This window comes from Ciconia boyciana, chromosome 26, assembly GCF_034638445.1.
Source record: "Ciconia boyciana chromosome 26, ASM3463844v1, whole genome shotgun sequence".
NCBI lineage: Eukaryota > Metazoa > Chordata > Aves > Ciconiiformes > Ciconiidae > Ciconia > Ciconia boyciana.
In genome coordinates, this window is record NC_132959.1 from 3516001 (window position 1) to 3536060 (window position 20060).

At 47.9% G+C, this 20060-nt stretch overlaps 1 long non-coding RNA gene and 1 other non-coding gene across 5 annotated transcripts; both read left to right on the forward strand.

Moving 5' to 3' along the window:
- Nucleotides 1-941: 941 nt before the first annotated feature.
- On the forward strand, nucleotides 942-17368 carry LOC140644258 (uncharacterized). 4 transcript variants are annotated; one of them, XR_012039763.1, is made up of 5 exons: nucleotides 942-1449; nucleotides 11598-11873; nucleotides 14277-14564; nucleotides 15145-15239; nucleotides 16835-17368. It is a non-coding gene; the product is annotated as an uncharacterized lncRNA (long non-coding RNA). The 4 variants fall into 4 exon arrangements; XR_012039764.1 differs by having other exon boundaries at nucleotides 14277-14433; XR_012039765.1 differs by having other exon boundaries at nucleotides 11602-11873.
- Nucleotides 7222-7295, forward strand: TRNAR-UCU (transfer RNA arginine (anticodon UCU)). The gene has a single exon. It is a non-coding gene; the product is annotated as a tRNA-Arg (tRNA).
- Nucleotides 17369-20060: the final 2692 nt, after the last annotated feature.

Genomic DNA, 20060 nt, shown 5'->3' on the forward strand with positions numbered 1-20060 from the left:
CCCAGAGTCCCAGCTGTAGAGGCAGAGGAACTGTTTGCAGACAGGTTTGAGAGAGCTGTAATGCTACAAGGGATAAGGGCTGTGAAGACCACATGTGGCCACTCAGTCCTTTCTGCTTAGGTAGAGCTCAGCGATGCCACAGGTGACAGCTGCGAATTGGATCTGCAGAGGTACTGTAGTCCTACTGTCTGACTAAACCTCCTTAGAGACCCCCCCTTTTACTGTCCCTTTGTGTTAGATACCTCTTAATTTTTATTCTTTTATTCCTCAGGAATAAAAAGAGAATAATGCAAGAACCATAAATTAAAGCAAAATCCCAGCTCATGGCCGTAACGGAGGGTGTCGCTTACGCATTTTGCTTCTTGTTACACCCCAGCATTTATTCCACCTGTCTGTTGTGCATCTGCACGGCAAACCACGTTAGGCAGAGACAGTCGCTGGTTTTACTGAAAGCTGTAGAACAGCTCTGCTGCTTCCATCGTGGCAGCCAGGGGCTCCTCTCCTCTGTGCCTCTGCCTGCAGGTGCAGCCCCCGCAGCCATGCCAGGGACGAGGACCTTCCACATCGTATTTTGCTTATTTTGTCTTTGTTATTTTTTCCTTCCAGTGGAGGGGCAAAAATAAAAAAACAAACCCAAACCCCAACAAACAGGTCCCAGTGAGTAAAACTGCCTTCGACGGGCTGCCTGCGTGCCGAGACCCTGGCCGGCAGCCGCGGGAAGGGGGTGCATTGTCCCCTGGGCCTGCGTCCAGGGACTGCGACCCTGCGTCCTCAGCCCTTCCCCTCCGTCCTCCCCTTCCCTTCGTGCTCTTCCCCGCCGGGAAAGCCCCAGCCGCCGCCTCCATCCCCATGGAAACTCCGGCCGCCCTGGGCGGAAAGGGCAGTCCGAGAGGGGACAAAGGGAGCGCGGGGAGGGGGTGGGTGGGAAGTGCAGGGGAAGGGCGAAGCGCCGGAAAAGAGGGAGGAATCCAAGGAGAAGAGGCGCAGGCGAACCCAGCCGAGAAGCGAGGAGACAGAGCTGGGGAAAGTTGGAGCGAGAGGGGAGAGGACGGGGCCGGAGACGCGGGAAGGGCCGGAGCCAGGGGTGTGCGACGCCAGCCACCGCAGCAAAGCCCGGGGCTTTGTGCATGGCCTGAGGCGCAGGAAAAGCGCCAGGACAGACCCCTCGCCCGGCCACAGGCTGCCCTGCTAGCGGGGAAGCCTTTGCCTTCCGGAGCGAGTGAGGCCTGCACCGATATGTCAGGAAAAGCATGGCTGGGCCTGATTCAGGAGACACCTGAGCTGGCTGAAACAGCGTCCCAGGCAGGTGTGGAGGGGACACAGGCAGCAAGAAAATACCAAGTTGCTGGAAGGAAAAGAGAGCTAAAAGGAAGACCTGGGAGCAGCAGAGGTGGTTGCAATTCCTGCAGAGGTGGCACAGAGGTGAATGCGTCAGGCTGAGTGACAAGCGTAAGTGATAGACAGGATTTGGGTTACCAGACAAATCCTGTGAGGTGTTGTGGGGTTTTTTTGTTTGTTTGTTTTTGGTGGTTTTTTTTTTTTTTTTTTTTTTTTTAGAAAAGACACAAGATGTGAAACATTGAGATTAGAAGGAGCCTGGGGGTGGAAGGGACTTGGCAGAACTTGGGCAAGCAGCCGGCACAGAGCTTCCTGCTCTGGTGCTGGGAGGTGCTGGGTGGGCGTCACTGCCATGCCCTGCTCTGGGAGTGATCAGTTGCACGTGGAGAAATCGGGCAGGTTGTGCCCATGTTGTCCCAACACAGCCAGGTAGCCACGGTAAACTGAGGCACTGTGCCTTCACTGCAATACATGAAGCATAGCACTGGGGGAGGATGGCAGTTTGCAGCTAAATAAGTCATTTTAGGGGTAAAATACTATTTTTTTTTTTTTTAGTGAAATTAACAGGATACTTTGTTAGAATTAGGTGGATCAGCATTCCTTGGAAGAAAGGAGACATTTCAGTCCCTTGACCCTAAAAACTGCCCTGAATATATGCATCGTCAATGGCTCTGTCCTGCCGGAGACATCAAACTCCATCACACATAAAAGCTTTTTGGGTCTTATGATGCTGGTAGCATGCACAGGTTGCTAATACCAGTTTTCTGTGAAGAATAAAGAAAGATGGACTGGTTTTGTCTTCTGGATGCTTCAAATCAAAGTATTGTTGCTATAGACTTGTATATCCTTGTTTTTTTGTGGTAGAGGTTTCCAGGCTTGGGGTCTGGAAGGTCCCATCTTCTCTGTTTGTAAGGCTGTCTTACCACCAACTGCACAGTTGGGAGAAAAGTTGTTTTTGCTCAGTTCCTGACTTGATCTCCATCTGCTGATGTGGGGTAATGTCTCCAATGGCTGTTGAGCTCTGCACAGAGTGTTTGCTGCTTTGCAGGTGGCTTCACTTCTGAGTACAGCATTGGCTTCATTCCTAGGGCCCAAATGAGAGCCAAAATTAGGTGTTCCACAGTTATGTCGAGCCAGTAGGGATGGGGTACCAACCAGATCTTATTGTCATTAGTTGTCCCTGAGGAGCTGGTGGTGTGGATGACCGGGGGGCTTACGCATGGTCTCCAGCCCCTGCTAAGATGGCAGCAAAGCTGACCTTGGCCACCCCAGGTGCTGCCAGGCTGGAGCTCAGCCCTTCAGGGTGTGCCAGATAGAGGACAGTGTTTCCTCTGCGCTGCCCTGAGCTGGGAACATGGTCTGTCTTGGACACCTGGTCTGGGGTGTTCCTCCCTCCTGCAGCCATTTTGAGGGTCCCAGCTGAGGACATGTTCTCAACCTATTGGGTAAATCCACCCATGCTGCTGTTCCAAGCATCCCCTGGCTGCTTGCTGCTGACTGCTCACTTGAGATCCCCATCGGGGGTATGCTGCTGTGGGTGGTGACATGACAAAGGAGACCCAGGTAATCCTCCTAATTTCCAGTGTCTGGTCTCCGCCAACTCGCTCTGCTGCATCCGAAAAACAGGCTAAAGGGGGATGCCCTGGTCCACAACTTTTAAATTGGTGCTCTGTAGGCAAAAGGTGTTAGATTTGGGGTTTCTACTAGGACCTTCCTTTTCTGTCACTGCCTTGGCATCTTTTAGTCTGTATTTATGCTCTACTTTCTCTGTGTGGCATCAGTCTTTCAGTCCTGCAATGATTTTCACAACAGCAATTACAAGTACAGGCCATAGGTATCTTTGCTTGGGCTCTCATATGGGCCAGTGTCAGTTTTAATTTTCCACTTTGTGGATGGGATCCAACCTGCTCCCCAGAAATGTCAGCTCCCCTCTCTCCTCTTTTTACCCTGGTGGTTATTGCTTCAGCCTCCTGACAGGAGCTAGTCATGCCCTCTTGCTTCATCTATCTTATCTGGGATGCAAAAATAACTCCTGTGGGGATTAACTTCAGCAAAATGCAAATCAAATGGTTGTGTGTATATATCTTAGATAGCAAGATGACAGCTGAGCTGCTTTTTAAAAGAGCATCTGCTGTAATTTAACTGTAAGCTTGTAGAAAATCAGCCACTTGCTGAGTTGTGCCCTTGCCCAGCAAGCTTCAGTACAGCCACAAATGCCAGCCCATGGCACCGAAGGCAAAAGCTTCTGAAACTGGCTCTGTGTCTCACGATGACATGTTAATTATCGGCGGAGCAAAATGCAGGAGTCACTGATGAACATCTTTTAGATGAGCCCAGTCACAGTCCTGCAGACAAAGCGAGGCTCAGAAAGGCACTGGAGGGTTTGAAGACACATGTGATGTGGTGGTTAAATCAAGTGCAAGGTACCTGGCTGCGTTTTGGGTGTTTCTGACATGGCTGGCAAAAGAAGAAAAAAAGCAATGAAGAAGGGATTACAAGTTTAGGAAAAAGACAAGAATATACCTTGCAAATTGTAAGGATTTGGGGAAAACCCTTCCCCATTGTGGATACACGGGTTAATAGGCTTCGTGGCCTGCAAGCGTGCAGCTTCTAGAGCTTTGTCCTTAGCTTGGTGGGACTGGCTCTTTGGTGAATCTTGGAGAAGGTTTTATTAGGTAATAGGGTAGTTGTGTATGATATAAAACCTTGAGCCATGGATACTACAAAACAGTCCCAGCTCTGATACGGATTTTCTATTGCTGTTTATTTAGGTGTGCAAAGAGATTTTTGAATCTCAGCGCTGATGATGCTGCTCTAGAGCAACTTGACATGAGGTGGTATCTTACTGCTCAGTTAAGACATGCTTCAGCAGCCATCTTAGTGCTTAAATCTTTGTCTTGCAAAAGGCCTTTCCCAGCTGTTTATAAGGTAGTAAATTATCTTGGTTCACCCTGGTCCACTGCATCCTTGCTCATGGCTCGTGTTCTTCCCATCTGTAGCAAATGATTTGATGCTGGAAAGCAATCGGGGATGAGCTGGGGGCTAATCTGCACCTTGCTTGGACCCTCTGCAGCTTTTTCACTCCCATCACACTTCTATGTGCTGGGGACATTCACATTATAAACACCTCCCTCTCTGTATCTAAAAAGGGATGTTGCTCTTGTCTCAAAACATGCTGCCCAGCTAACTGAATTTCATTGTAATCTCTTCCTACAAAAATGGGTGTATTGGCATCCCCCAGCACCAAAAATAACCTGCCTGCATCTATGCTGCTCACTCCAGTCTCTGCTTTCCAAGTATGTCAAATATGGAGATAACAGAGGGACAGTCAGTACCTTGGGGAAGACTGGCAAAATTATTGAAGGTACAAAGATGCCTGGCAGGTGGCCTGAGGATTTGAAAGTTGCACATTGCTTTCTAGCATTCAGTGGGGAGCATTTGGTACCGTGTGGCCTGTGGCCATGTCCTTGTGCCAGCACGGGCGTGTGTTGGGATGAGGATGGGGAGAAGGCGGGAGGGCTCTGGTGATGCTCCTAGCAGTGCTGCTGATCAGGGGGTGCTCTTGGGGGGTGCAGCCTGTGGCACGTCTGTTTCCCTGCAGCGGGTGGTTCTCGCCATACTTCTCTGTTGGAAATGTGTCATTTTCACCAGGACCTGCTCAAACTCCTGGACCTTTCCTGTTTCTGGTGCAGTTAGGGCTGATTGGAGCAGGCTTTCCTCCAGATGTTGAATGCTGGTTGGCTGGTAAAAATTTGGGCATGCATGCTGCTGGGCTATGTGTTACCCGAAGACATATGAGAGCATAGGCACTCAGAAGGGAAGGGTTGCAGAGCTGCAACAAGTCCCAGTCCAGCTCCAATCGGGAGGAATGGGGGTTCTTTCGGAACCCATCTGTCCTGCAACTGCCCATAAAGCCACAGTCATTCTTCTGAGGTTTGTGCAATTTAATACTTCATCTCCAGGTTTTCTGCTTGCTGACAAAACTGTTAATGACTGTGAAACAGGCACTGCTTTTGGGGTGCAGCCTCCCAAAATCATATTAAAAGAGTTGATGTCGTCTCCTCCCATGAGGAATGCACATAGTGCAGCCACAGGCTGTGTGAGATTTTTTTTTTTCTTCCTTTCTGTTCTATACTGGTGCTTTATAACTTTGTCTAAGAGTTATTATACGACATTTTTTTAAGCACAGGCTTTGTTCACCCTGCAGATAGGTGTTTTCTAGACTTTGAGTTTTCTCAAGGTACTGGTGGGATTACAGCCCTACACTGGCACTACAGTTGGTTCATGGAGTAATTTATTTCAAGGATTATCGATTTACTGGGTATCTCTTGCAGCAGGAAGGGTTTTGTGTGATAGAAGTTAAACCCCTGCCTTCTTTCCCACCACTTCTATCTGGATTTTACTTGTCAAGACAACCTTAAACCTTTCCAAAGCCCCAGAGCATCAGTAAAAGGAAACACAAATTCTTTGGTTACACATTAGATGTGCTGAGGCTGTTAGTGCTGTGCCTCTTCTCGTTAGCACCATGTGACTTCACAGCCCAATTTGTGTAGAAGTCAGTTCTTCACCAGCTGAGGAGGGAGGCAAGGATGCTTAGCATAGAATTTATTCTTTTATATTTTTAGCTATGTGCATAGTGGAGCCTCAGCCTTAATGCACGGAGGACACAGATACAAAGGAAAGCAGGGATTGTATCTGTGACAATACAGTTGTATAGACCAACCACATTTTTCATGTTAAGGGGTGGGCTAATTGGTTACCGTTGCTCGCATAGCTGGTATGTACTTGTCCCATGCAGGATCAGTATGTGCTTGTCCTGTGTAGGTGGTACCCATGTATGGTCAGTGGTGTGATGATCTTCATTTGTCTAAACCGATGTCCCGTGCAGCTGGTGGTGGGGTTTATCCTAGATTCTGGTCGGTTGCAGTTCTGGCTGTGGTTATATGCCTGGTTCCGTTGAAGGGTAAATCTTCTGTTGTTTTATCATTGGTATGGGGTGTTCTCAGCCGGTAAGAGTTGGCTTAGGTTGGGTCTTCAGGTCACATTGACCCTGAGGGAAAAGCTCATAGTCTCAGGTAGTGTTCATTCTTCTGAGCAAGTCATATTGCAGTTAGCCTTTCACATTTCTCCCTAATTAAGACCATGTTTGGGAGTAAACAATATTTTAAAATTCATGCAGTTTAGAAATGCAAAATGTGTTTGTTCACAGCAAGGAATCATGGCACAGAGTTTGATCAATTGTTCAATAGTTCGGGGGATGTAAAAGGCTATTTCCTGTTGTTTTGATGGCGTCTTAATTTTTTTTTTCCAATGGAAGATGTACCTGGAGAAACATTAAACCCTTGATTGACAGCTTGCTTAAAATAAAACCATGATAGCTGCTTTTTCTTTTATTTCTCTGCTCAAACCACAGGTCTCTGAATTTTTCATCATGACAAACAGCTTTCTTCATCATTGTCAGTGTTCAGTGTTGTAAGCTAAAATCCTCTTTCATGTTTATCTCTCTTGGCTTCTGCAATGAGGATTCTGTGATGATGCTGAGGGAGATGCAGCAATTAACTCTACTCCAGGATTTAGCTCTGCCCTCAGTCGAGCTAGAGATGCTGCGGAAAGGTTGCCAGAGACGCAGATACAAGCCTGCATCCAGGTTTTTGCTGCATCCCTGCTGCTGAGTGAGATATAGATCATACCCAGAATTATTGCCCGTCCCTGTGGAAGAAGGGGATGCCTAGACATGTTGATTTGCAAGGGAGATTGATCTGGGCACTGGGTTTTCACACTGCCTCAGTGCCATGCTGTGAGAGTGGGGTGTTGAGACCCCTCCAGTGATGCAAGAGTTGCGGGATTTTTCAGTTCTGGTGCCGATGCTGCACTCATGGTGAGGTCTCTGTGGCGCAATGGACGAGCGCGCTGGACTTCTAATCCAGAGGTTCCGGGTTCGAGTCCCGGCAGAGATGATCTCCAGGCAGGTGTCTCTTTTCTTTTAATGCATGTTCCTTTATAAGTCCCAATCTGTTACATTTACAACACCCCCGAGGGCTTTAGAGGGAAGATAATGACTTTTCCTGACACCCTCTCTACAGCTGATGCACATAACAGTCGTGAGCTCCCTTCTAAGGCATCTCTCTTTCATTATATTCCCCTTCCCTCATTCCTTTTGGTATCTCCTGAATAGCTAGGTGTTTTAACCCCACTTGTTCCCCCAATACTGCTCATGGGTCCCATCTTTGATACCTTCTTAAGAAAAGTAGTGTGCTTTCCAGTAGAAATCGGGTGGTTAGGCAGTGGTTTAGAGCCTTCTGTTGGTATTTCCTATGATAAATGTGGTCAGGTTTTTTTTCTTCAAATATGTGGCAATAAATGTAGGTCTACATTCTGAATTTCCACCATATAGAAATTCTTTGCAAATGCTCTTATTTTTCATGTTTTTACTTAGAAGATGCATGTTTGCTGGCAACCACCTCCACATCCCCGTGGGGGTTCATCTTCTTAAGTAGCAAATTGACTCTTCTTTTTCTTTCGCAGATGTTCTAAGTTATTAGTATGTAACTTCCTATGAGATCTCATTGCTATCAGTAGTTAGAAAGAAAAGAGGGGAGCTGCCGGTGAGCACAGCTGTGATTGGTACGTGAATGGGTTTCAGTGGGGGCTGCTTGGAGGGCTTTTCCAGGCTGCTGCAGCTGTTCGTTATAGTGGAGAAGTGCTGAAGGTTGGAGGAAGGGTGCTCAACCTGGATGCTTCATATACTCTTCAGAGAGAAGTTCCTGTGTGGCTTGTGGAAGATGTCTGATGTACGCTCGGCTCTGGAGAGCCAGGCATGCTGCTTGTACCAGTGAAGCTTGTGAATAAACATAGAACGTATCCTTGGATCAGCCAGGTCCATTCAGATCTGGGTAATGGTAGGAACTGCTGATTTGTTTCCTTTGAGCTTCTAGTGTTATTCAGCACTAGAGAGCTCACTAGAAGGGGACTTCTTTCCTCAGTTGCCACCTCAGTCATCTGGGTACCATTTGCCATTGGTGGGGGGGGGTGGGGGAAGGTCCTTCTGAAGGATAGTTCATAGAATCCCTTTCAGATATCCACATTAGGATGAGAAAAATAATGTCCTAGGAACACTTTCTTCCCTTCCTGGTCTATGGTTAGGTGAATCTCTTCCACGTCTGGAATATGTCAAGGGATGCAACTTAAAACAGGGCTGACCTAGGCAGCAGCATCTGCCTGGTTGCCTCCTTCAAATCCAAGATAGCGGGAAGCTCGACTCCATTATTGGGCCATGTGACCCCACAATTCTGCTTCTTCCCAGCTGCATGAGCTTCAGCGGCCACCAGCTGTTCTCCCAGCCCTTGTCTATGGAGGAGTGGGTTTCTCTGGGTTTTGAGGTGCGGTGCAAAAAATAATTTGACCAAGTTGATGCATCTTTCTTCCTTGGAGTCTCCTCATCAGCTCCTGCCCTCAGTTGTCATGTTTGTCAGTGACTGCCTGTGCTCATACATGTGTCCACAGGGACCCAGGTCTTCATCCATTTCTCTGCCCTCCCAGCCTCTTGTATACCTCCCTGGAGAGAAGGTTACCTTCAATGCTCAAGCCTCATCCCAGAACCGGGACATGACATGATTTCAATTCAGCAGTAGCAGAGAAATATGTTCTCATTTGGGTAGCCCAACACTCCCCTCCTGAACCTTTTACAGTACCAGCATGCTGCACTGCACGCTTGTCAACACAGGATACGCTCCCATTGACAGGATTTCTAGTCTCCAGTGGAAAACAACCAATCCATCTCTATCACAGTAGCTGGTGAGCTTGGCTTGTTTCTTTTTCTTCTTGTGGTGTCTGTGCAAATGCTGGAGTTCAGCCTGTTTGGAAGACCAGACCCTGGTGGTGGTGCTAGAAGTTCTGCACCCATGTTCATCATGACATAGGTGTCATGTCCATGACATCCAGGAGGGTCCTGAAAGTCTAGAAGGAGATTGTTCTGAGAAAGAAAATATGTGGACAGTGAGCATGGGTGCACACACACCCAAAGTAAAATTTGGTAGGAGTGAGGGGAGAACAGACAGATTCTGCAGAGATCACTTGTACCCTTCAACAAATGCAGAATGAAGTACGTGCATTTTCTTGTTAGGACAGAGGCAGCAATATGACTGTGATTCTAGTTTAGCTGCTGTAACACTAGGAAGGGTTGGGTTTCCTCTCCCCTAAACATGAGTCTATAAGAGCTCAGGAGCAGGATCCTTGGCATTACCAGACACGGTCTCTTCCTGCTTCTGTGTTGTCTCCTCCTCACACCTTCTGTGTCACAGCCCTCATGCTCAACCTCCTGATTCGGGTACCCCAGGGCATCCCATGTTTGGGCAGGTGAACAGGTGAGTCTTGTGACACCCTGAGTTCAGGCATGCAGAGTTCGTAGTTGCTTATGTGGGATGAGCTCTGTTGATCACCTCACCTGTGTGAGAAGGACCCAAAGCTTTCTTACCTAAAGCTCATGAGAGTGCATAGCTCAAGTTACCCACTGTGAATCCCCATGATGGAAACAGAAAGCCTGGTGTGGGGGAAGGGACTGTGCTAGTGAAATGCCATGTGACCATGCCCTTCATGCAGCCTCAGATGACCCATATCCATTCCTCATTAATAAGAACACCCGAAAACAGTCCCTGCTGGTGGCATGTTCTGATCTCTCTTGGGTGCATATTTGGTCTCCCTTGGTTTCTTTTTCAGAAGTTCCTGCAGCTCCTTTTTGTCTTTTCCAAAGGTTCCTTCAGTTCCATACTTCTTCCCAAGTCCTACTCCTTCAGCTCCCCACTTACCTCTCCAGGGAGAAGGTTGCTCTCATGTGCTCTGCTCAGGAGGTGAGGAAGTGTGAGGATTCCTGTTCTACCTGGAAGAAGAAAAGAAGTTCTCATTTGGGGATATCTGCAGAAAAAGCAAACAACCAATCATGCATAGGAGGGTGAGGAAGAATGAGGAACATGCATAACATCTGTGCAAGCAGTGAAGTGAATTATTGCCATTTCCTGTAGGACACAAATACTAAAATTAACCTGAGTAAGACCTATCGTGTTTATGTTGCAGAATCTTCTTCCTCGTAAGGGTCCTCTTTTTGGTGGATTTTGTTAGATGGCTATACATGGATGATATATGCAAACATACATCTTGCTTAAAAAGCAGATTATCTGCTGTTAATTGTAACACATTTCCTATCTTTTGGCAGAATCGGGAAGACTTTGCTTTCTGCCCCTGGAATATTCTGAATTCCCTCCAAAGAGGATGCCTGGGATCCCCTTAAAAGCTATACCGAAGAGGGGCCTTGCATGAAATCTTACATTTAGTCCTCCATACGAACCTCAGACGAACTCATGTTCATGCTCCCAGGAATGAATCCCTGTCTGGAGGGGCAGGGAATCCCTAAGCTTTGTCTGTGAGACCCCCCCAAAGCCTTCCCTGTGAAACTGAATTTCTCCAAAGCTGGAAAGTTTTCTCAACCCTGAGGGTTTGGGATCTTGCTGTTACTGGTACCCTGTGGACAGTGCGTTGGGCTGGAGGTGTAACTTGCTTCCTTGTTGACATAAGGAAGTTGCTCATCCAAGTCTAAGCACCTGGAAGGCACAAGGGTCTTTGTGGGCTTTGGCAAAGCCTGGCAAAAGCCCCGGGGTACTCTGGAGAGAAGCAGGGCCACTTAAAAGATGCTGGCAAAGCCTGGCAAAAGCCCTGGGCCACTCTGGAGAGAAGTGGGGCACCTTGTGGGCTTCGGCAAAGCCCGGCAAAAGCCCCAGGGCGCTCTGGAAGGCAGCAGGGCCCCTTGTGAGCTTCGGCCAAGCCTGGCAAAAGCCACGGTGCATTCTGAGATGCGTAGTGGAGCCGGCTGTGGCGGCCGGTTGGGGCCAACTGCGTTGCAAAGCTGCGTATGGTGGCCCGTGGGGGTCAGCCTGGCATTTCAGCTCTCCCATGTGTGGTATCCAGGAAGTGGCGTGTTTCCTCTGCTGTAGGGGTTTTGCAGGGTCCTGGAGTGAGGCCGAGCCGGGGCTACAGCTGGAGCCCGATGCTGCTGGATATTTCCGATGGACCATGCAGGTGCTGCAGGAGGGGCTGAGCCCGGAGGAGCTCGGGAGGCGTGGACCAGGGGGGTTTGGGGGTTCACGAGGGGGCTTGGGCATCCCTGAGGATGTTTTTGGGGTCTGTGAGCAGATTTTGGGGGCTCCCTGAGGGACTTTGGGCCTCTTTGAGAGGTTTTGGGAGTCTGTGAAATGAAGGGGTTTCTCCAGGCAGCTGCCTCCAGCAAGGAACAGCCGGTCCCCACAGCGAGGAAGGATCCCTCCCAGCCATCCCCGACAGAGCGCACCACCAGCACGCGGTGCCGGGAGCTCGGTGCCTCTATCGGCTGGAAATGTGAGGCACCGTGTCTCTGGGAAGCCTCGTGGGAGAGGAGCATCGAGGCACCTGGGCGGGCGAGGCAGCTGGCACTGTGGAGGAGGACGGGGCAGAGGCCGAGAGAGGAGCCTCAGGGCGCTGAAGGTCTCCCGGCGGTGCCAGGAGCTGCGGTGAGTCGCGCATCCCTCGCATGCGTCCGGGCCCCTCTCTGCCGTGCTTCTCCAGACCTCTGCCTGCCCCCTTGGCTGTACCTGCCTCTGTCTCCCTTTCAGGCTGTTTGGCTCCCCAAAGCTTTTTGCCCTTCTGCTAGCACTGCCCTCTACACCATCACCTTCTACATTGCCTTTCTATGCCTCCCCCTTTCCAGCTCCCCACCTGCTATTATTTCACTCTTCCCACACTGCCTTCTTCCGCATTGCTGGTGAAAATGGCATTTCTAGGTCTCCCTCTATGCAGCGACCTGTCTCTTTTTTCAGTGACTCCCTCTGCTCTGCACCCTGTCCCTCTTCCAGTGTCCTTTTTTGGGGCTGTCTATCCGGCTCCCTCTCCTGATATTTAACTTCTTAGCTGTATGGTCGGTACCCTCTTTATGTCTCCATTTATCCAGTTCCCTGTCTGTGTTTTTTATTTATTCCTGCCTGTCCTCTACTTCATCACTTTAAAAATTGTGTTTCAGTGTCTTCATTTATTTAGCTTGCTGACTGTATTTTTTTTTTTCCTCTCTATTCTTAATTCCTTTGCTTTTAAAGCTATCTTTCTATGTTTCTGTTCTAGTTCGCTGTTGCTACTTTTTAATTTTTTCTTTAATCCCTGTTGCTTTTAAAATTTTCTGTCTGCTTTTATTCCGTTTGCTGTCTTTATTTCTTGGGAATTGGTAAAGGAATATAAAATTTTTGGGTTATTGGCGCTACAGGTAGCACGCTTTTTGACTATTATATCCGCTAGGCTTTGCATTCTTGGCCCAATGATGTGTCTTTTGGCAATTAGTACTAATGCATCTGCTCCTGAGTGTGCTTCTTGTTGCAGTTTCTCAAGTAGAGTTTCCATCATCTTTTCAGAAATTAATAATTGCTTCAGTGGTGCCACCCACCAACCCTGATCATTTTTGGAACAACCAATTGATTTTTCCTTCTCAGTACATTGTGGGGGCGATAATTCCAAAGGGGTACTGGAATTAAAGCTCCTTCAAATTTTGATTTCTGTAATGCTGCTTTTTTTGTTAACGGGTCTGCTTTTCGATTTCCCTTCGTGATTTCATTGTTTCCCTTCTGATGTGCTTTACGATGCATTACAGCAACCTCCTTTGGTTGAAGGACTGCCTGTAAGAGCTTCATTATTTCTGTTCCATATTTGATCGGAATCCCGTGTGAACTTAATAGTCCTCTTTCTTTCCAAATTGTCCCGTGTGCATGCACTACTCCGAATGCATACTTAGAATCTGTGTAAATATTGACTTGTTTTCCCTGACTAAGCTCTAAAGTTCGTGTTAGTGCAACCAATTCTGCCTTTTGAGCAGATGTATTACTAGGCACAGATTTAGCTTCTAAGGCCTGAGAATGTGTTACCACTGCATATCCAGCTTTCTGTCTTCCTTCCAACATAAAGCTGCTCCCATCAGTAAATAACTCCAGTTCTGCATTCGGCAGGGGTTCGTGTTGCAGATCAGGCCCACTAGAATACACTTGTTCGACGGTGGTTAAGCAGTCATGATGCAATTCACTGAATTCAGAAATCGGGAGCAGGGTAGCAGGATTGAGAGCAGAGGTCAGGGAGATTACAACATCATCTTGTTCCAGCAGCGCAGCTTGATATTTAGCTAACCTGCGTGGGAAGATCCGCTAATGCCCTTTATTTTCAAGGAAAGAAGACACAGCATGAGGTACAAATACAGTAATCGGTTGGCCTAACGTCAATTTCTGAGATTCTTTGATCAAAGCTGAAGAAGAAGAAAGAAAGAAAGAAAGAAAATCATGGGAGGAGTCATAAAACAAGGAATAACTCCTGGGGAATGTTGGCAAATAGATTTTATGGAACTTCCAAGGTGTAATCTGTATAAATATTTAGTGGTAATGGTAGACACCTTTTCTGGTTGGCCTGAAGCTTCCCCCTGTCATACTAACAAGGCTAGGGATGTGATTAAAATGTTATTGAAAGAAATTATCCCTAGATTCGGTGTTCCAGGAGGTATATCTTCCGATAATGGACCCCACTTTATTGCAGAAATAGTGCAGGGAGTTTCTAGATTTCTAAACGTTAAATGGGATTTGCATACTCCTTGGAGGCCACAGTCCCAGCGGCAAAGTAGAAAGAATGAATCAAACCCTAAAAAGACAGATTTCTAAAGCGTGTCAGGAAACCCAAATGAAATGGGTAGATATTCTAGCCATAGCATTAATGAGATGATGAATTACACCCAGAGCTGGGGAAGGTATTTGTCCATTTGAGATCATGTATGGGAAACCACATCCAACCAATCATTTAACCACAAAGGGAGACCACATGCATATCAAGGGACAGGCTGTAATTAAAGAGTATTTGATCTCTCTCTCACAGAGTTTATCCTCCCTGCATAGGTACCTAAACCAGAGGACTCCCATTCCCTTGGACACTCCAGTACACCCATTCCAACCAGGAGACACAGTCTATGTACGAGCTTGGAAAGAGGAGCCCTTAAAAGAAAAGTGGAAAGAATCTTATACAGCGCTATTAAAAACTTATACAGTGGTAGAGGTGAATGGGATCGCAACTTGAATTCATTATACTAGAGTAAAGAAGGCGCCAGACCAAGACAAGTTCACCTCTATGCCAACTGGAGAACTGAGACTCCAATTAACCAGGGACTGTAGATGAATTGTATCAAGGTTTTTCTTTTATAATGTGTTGTTAAAGTGTTGTTAAAGTGCATGATTACAATGGAAATTGTAACTGTGACATTGATTAACCTAGCATTTACTTTTTGTAACAGAAATCTAGTCTTAAAACTTGCCCAGTCCTTTTGGAAGAATCCATAACGCCATCAGTGTAATGGCCTGTTTGCCATTACCTAAATCTGCAGCCGATCCCCTCAAACGGGACCTTGCCTGTTTGTGGTGGACGCCTGCCCGAACGGGACCTTGGCTGTTTGTGGTGGATGCCCGCCTGCAGGGGACCTCGCCTGTTTGTGGCGGACGCCAGCCCGAACAGGACCTCACCTATTTGAGCCGGACACCAGCCCGAACGGGGACCTCGCTTGTTTGGGGCACACTGACGGCAGGCGCTGTTGCCAAAAGGCAAAGCAGGGTCATAGCAGAGTTTTCCATTTCTGGGGATGGGCTCAGCCATCTCCTGCACAAAATTCTGTTACGTAGCAATTGGGATGGTAGCTTTCTTTTGATTTCTTGAAGAACAAGAGGATGATGGAGCACGTTACAAGAGCATAATCATTTTCTCTTCCCTTGGCAGTACAGGCACCCAAGGCCAGCCCGCATTCAAGGAACAGCACGAGGATGTCTGTGTCGACCGTCAACAGAGGAAGGAAGCTTCTTTTGGAGGCCGAGGTGATGAGGCAGAGTCCTTATGTGTTCTGTTTGATTTTCAGCATGGGTGCGGGGAAGGCCTGGGATATGCAAAACGTGTTCCCGGACAGGGGAGCTGTCTATGACATGGGAGGCTGAGAGAGCTATCATGAACACCACTGGGCTGGCATTAGAACCCGGTGCTTGGCTTGACCGACCTGGCAGAACCATCCTGCCGTCTGAAGTAATGAATACTTCTGCACTGAGATTTTAATAGCCCGGTCTGCATCACCTTTGGCTTTTTGTTATTGAGCTTGTATTTTGGCAAGAAGCATCTCTCATCCAGCATTTGGGTCTGAGGGGTCTCCGTTAGACTCTGGGCGTCTGTCCTGTCATATTCAGTATCTGTCTGCACTCAGGTCTCCTGTAACGCCTATGCAGTTTTGTCTTAAGACTTTATAGTGCAGTGTTATCTAATAGTAGCGTTCTGCATGCAAGCAGCTACCGGCAGCCCGGTCTCCTGCGCCATATACGTCGGCGCTCTTGTGCGAGCATGCTGCCTCCCGAGGGGTTCTCCATGCTGCAGTTCGTGGAGTCATTTGGGAGTTATTTGTCCATAAAGGAAGAGTCTGTGGTTACACCAGCCACGGTCATTTGCTACCCGTACCTCTTTTGGCCTACCGGTCTCTGCCTATATTTGAGTCATCTGGCAGTAGCTGTAATTTTTGTGTGTCGGTGGGTGGTTTGACTTCTTCTTGCAGTTTAAGTAATAGGTCTAGGCTAAGCAGGACGGTTGAGCCTCAGGCCGTGGCCTGCTTGGTGTTGCCTCTGGATCGACAATTAAGTTGAGACAGGTGGGTGTTTGTGGGGAAGCAAGTAGTATAGAAATCTTCAATGGCAGGAGGACGATGTATATCTTATTTTCATCTTGGAGGAGACTGCAAGATAAAAGGGTAAACCAAACTGGTCTCGGTGGGGTTTTCCAGACAGGTTACCCCATTAGAAAGAAGGAAAAATCCATCGTGCACTAATTCTGTGTTTTGCGCCGCTGCTGTCAGTAGCTTCCCAGGCAAGTGGCCACGAGGTTTAGTTAGGGTCATAGGTACAGTTCCAATTTGTGGTAAATTTACCATGACAGGTGGTCATGTAATGCTATTGGATATTTTCTTTCATCAGGTTTAGTTTTTGTAAAGAATGCTCGGCTTGGAGGGCTCCCAGTAGGCCCATTTGATAGGAGGGGGTATGGAAGACCCACTGAAGAGCTTCTAGTTTTGCCCATTCTAGCACTTCCTTGTTGGCAAAATGTAAGCCATTGTCACTTTGGATGACATGGGGTGTTGGTAGGCCTGAAAACCAAGAGGATAATCCCCGAATGGGACCTCGCCTGTTTGTGGCAGACGCCGCCTGAATGGGACCTCGCCTGTTTGAGGCACACCGATGGTGGGCGCTGTTGCCCAAAGGCAAAGCAGGGTCATAGCAGAGTTTTCCATTTCTGGGGATGGGCTCAGCCGTCTCCTGCGCAAACTTCTGTTATGTAGCAATAGGGATGGTAGCTTTCTTTTGATTTCTTGAAGAACAAGAGGATGATGGAGCATGTTACAAGAGCATAATCATTTTCTCTTCCTTTGGCTGTACAGGCACCCAAGGCCAGCCCGCATTCAAGGAACAGCGTGAGGATATCCGTGTCGTCCATCAGCAGAGGAAGGAAGCTTCTTTTGGAGGCCGAGTGTCCTGGTTTGGCTGAGATAGAGTTAATTTTCTTCATAGAAGCCAGTATGGGGCTATATTTTGGATTTGTGCTGAAAACAGTGTTGATAATACAGGGATGTTTTACTTGTTGCTAAGTAGTGCTTATGCTAAATTAAGGACTTTTCAGCTTCTCATGCTCTGCCAGGTGCACAAGAAGTTGGGAGGGGACGCAGCTGGGACAGCTGACCCCAACTGACCAAAGGGCTATTCCATACCATATGACATCATGCTTAGTATATAAAGCTGGGGAAGAAGAAGGAAGCGGGGGGACGTTCGGAGTGACGGTGTTTGTCTTCCCAAGTAACCATTACGTGTGATGGAGCCCTGCTTTCCTGGAGATGGCTGAACACTTGCCTGCCGATGGGAAGTAGTGAATGAATTCCTTGCTTTGCTTTGCTTGCGTGGTTCTCGCTTTACCTATTAAACTGTCTTTATCTCAACCCACGAGTTTTCTCACTTTTACTCTTCTGATTCTCTCCCCCATCCCACTGTGGGGGAGTGAGTGAGCGGCTGGGGGGAGATTAGTTGCCAGCTGGTGTTAAACCACAACACCAAGGTGACGAAGCAGAGCCCTTATGTGTTCTGTTTGATTTTCAACGTGGGTGCGGGGAGGGCCTGGGACATGCAAAACATGGCCCTGGACAGGGGAGCTGTCTATGACATGGGAGGCTGTGAGAGCTATCATGGACACCACTGGACTGGCATCCTGTAAGGATGTTTTCTTGTTTAGAGGCCAATCTCGGCTTTGGGCTGCAAAATAAAGTCTGCCAGGCCTCTGCCAGCTTGGCGGCAGCATCTGCCCACGGCAGCGCCAGCTTGGTGGTGGTGTTTGCCCATGCCGGTGCCAGGTAGCTGGCTGCGTCTGGCTTGTGAGGGTTGGGGTAATTGGCCCCTGTTCCCCATGGGCTCAGGCTGCGGCCCGGGGCAGCAGAGGTGGGACCCATGAGGTGAGGATGGGGCCGGGCCAAGGGTTTAAAAAGGGCTGAGGATGGGGCTGGCCCTGCTGTGCTGAGGGGCTCTATGTGGGGAGGGGGCTGCCTAGGCATGCCTGCCTGTGGGAGCTGGCTGAGGAGTGAAATGAAGGGGCTTCCCCAGGCAGCTGCCTCCAGCAAGGAACAGCCGGTCCCCACAGCGAGGAAGGATCCCTCCCAGCCGCCCCCGACAGAGCGCACCACCAGCACGCGGTGCCGGGAGCTCGGTGCCTCTATCGGCTGGAAATGTGAGGCACCGTGTCTCTGGGAAGCCTCGTGGGAGAGGAGCATCGAGGCACCTGGGCGGGCGAGGCAGCTGGCACTGTGGAGGAGGACGGGGCAGAGGCCGAGAGAGGAGCCTCAGGGCGCTGAAGGTCTCCCGGCGGTGCCAGGAGCTGCGGTGAGTCGCGCATCCCTCGCGTGCCTCCGGGCCTCTCTCTGCCGTGCTTCTCCAGACCTCTGCCTGCCTCCTTGCCTGTACCTGCCTCTGTCTCCCTTTCAGGCTGTTTGGCTCCCCAAAGCTTTTTGCCCTTCTGCTAGCACTGCCCTCTACACCATCACCTTCTACATTTCCTTTCTATGCCTCCCCCTTTCCAGCTCCCCACCTGCTATTATTTCACTCTTCCCACACTGCCTTCTTCCGCATTGCTGGTGAAAATGGCATTTCTAGGTCTCCCTCTATGCAGCGACCTGTCTCTTTTTTTCAGTGACTCCCTCTGCTCTGCACCCCGTCTACTTTTTTCTAGTTAGCTGTCCCTATTTTTCAATTTTTTACTCTCATAATTATTTTATTTTTGAAATTTTGTTTCTAGGTGTACTTCTATCTTGTTTTCTGTCTCTCTTTTTAAATTTTTCCTGTATCCTGTTGCTTTTAAAATTTTCATTCTATGTCTACTTTTGTCAAGATGTCTCTCCCTGTTTAATTGTTTCCTGTCTGTCCTGTACCCCGTTGCTTTCAAATTTTCTTTCCACATCTATCTTTATCCAGTTTGCTGTCCTCATTTTTTAAATCTTTCTAGTCTGTCCTGTACCCAGTCGCTTTTAAAATTTTCTTTCTATGTCTCCATCTATTTAGGTTTTTTGCTATTTTTAAATTTTTCCTCTCTTAATGTCTTTTGAATTGAAAAAAACTTTTGAATTTTTGTTTTTGTGTTCACTTTTATGTATTTTTTCTGTCTCTATTTATTTTTCCTATCTGTACCGTACATTGTGACTTTTAAAATTTTTTCTGTCTACTTTTACCCAGATGTCTAACCCTATTTTTTAATTATTTCCAGACTTTCCTGTGTCACGTTGCTTTTGAATTTTTTTCATCTACTTTTATCCAGTTCACTGTCTTTATTTTTTATTTCATGCTAGTCTGTGCCATATGCTGTTGCTTTTTAAGTTTTGTTTCTATGTCTTTGTTTATTTAATTTGCTGTCCCTATTTTTTATTTTTTTTTCTCCCTTTAAGGCCTTTGTTTTTCATTTTTTTCTATGTTTACTTTGATCTAGTTTTCTGTTCCAATTTTAAATTTTTCCTCCTCTGCCTTGTACCCTTTTGCTTTTTAATTTTTTCTTTCTATGTATGTCAACTTTTATCGAGCTGTCTATCCCTGGTTTTTAAGTCTGTCTTTCTTGTGACATACCCTGTTGCTTCCTAAATTTTCTTTCTGTCTTATTTTTTTCTCTTCTTTCCATTCATCCGGAGGCTGTAGAGGGTCTCCTCGGCATGCTGTTATTTCTGAAGTGTAATTTGTACCCCTCTCGGTTTGTAAGAACATCTCCTCCCTCTTCCTCAGAGCAGTCTTTTTGTCCTCTCCTCCATCTCCCTTGCCTCCAGTGGGTCAGCGTCTCCCTCGTGACCTCCGTACTCTGTTCAAATCCCCTCCCCAGTACCTTTGTGCCCTCAAGCCGCCTTCTGTCTCTCTGGCCATCTCGGCACCCCTCTGTTTCTGTCACGACGCTTCCTGCGAGCGCCCTTGTGTTCCATGGCCACCCTTTAGTTCTGCAGCGGGCTTTGTATCTTTCTTATTCAGAGACAACTCTTCCTCAGGCTTTCATTTTCCCTCAGAGCACTCTTACCTTCCCTCCGCCATGTCGGATGCCTCTGTTCGGTCCCCGGTTCCCTGAGGGCATCTCTACTCTGCTCAGATCCCCTC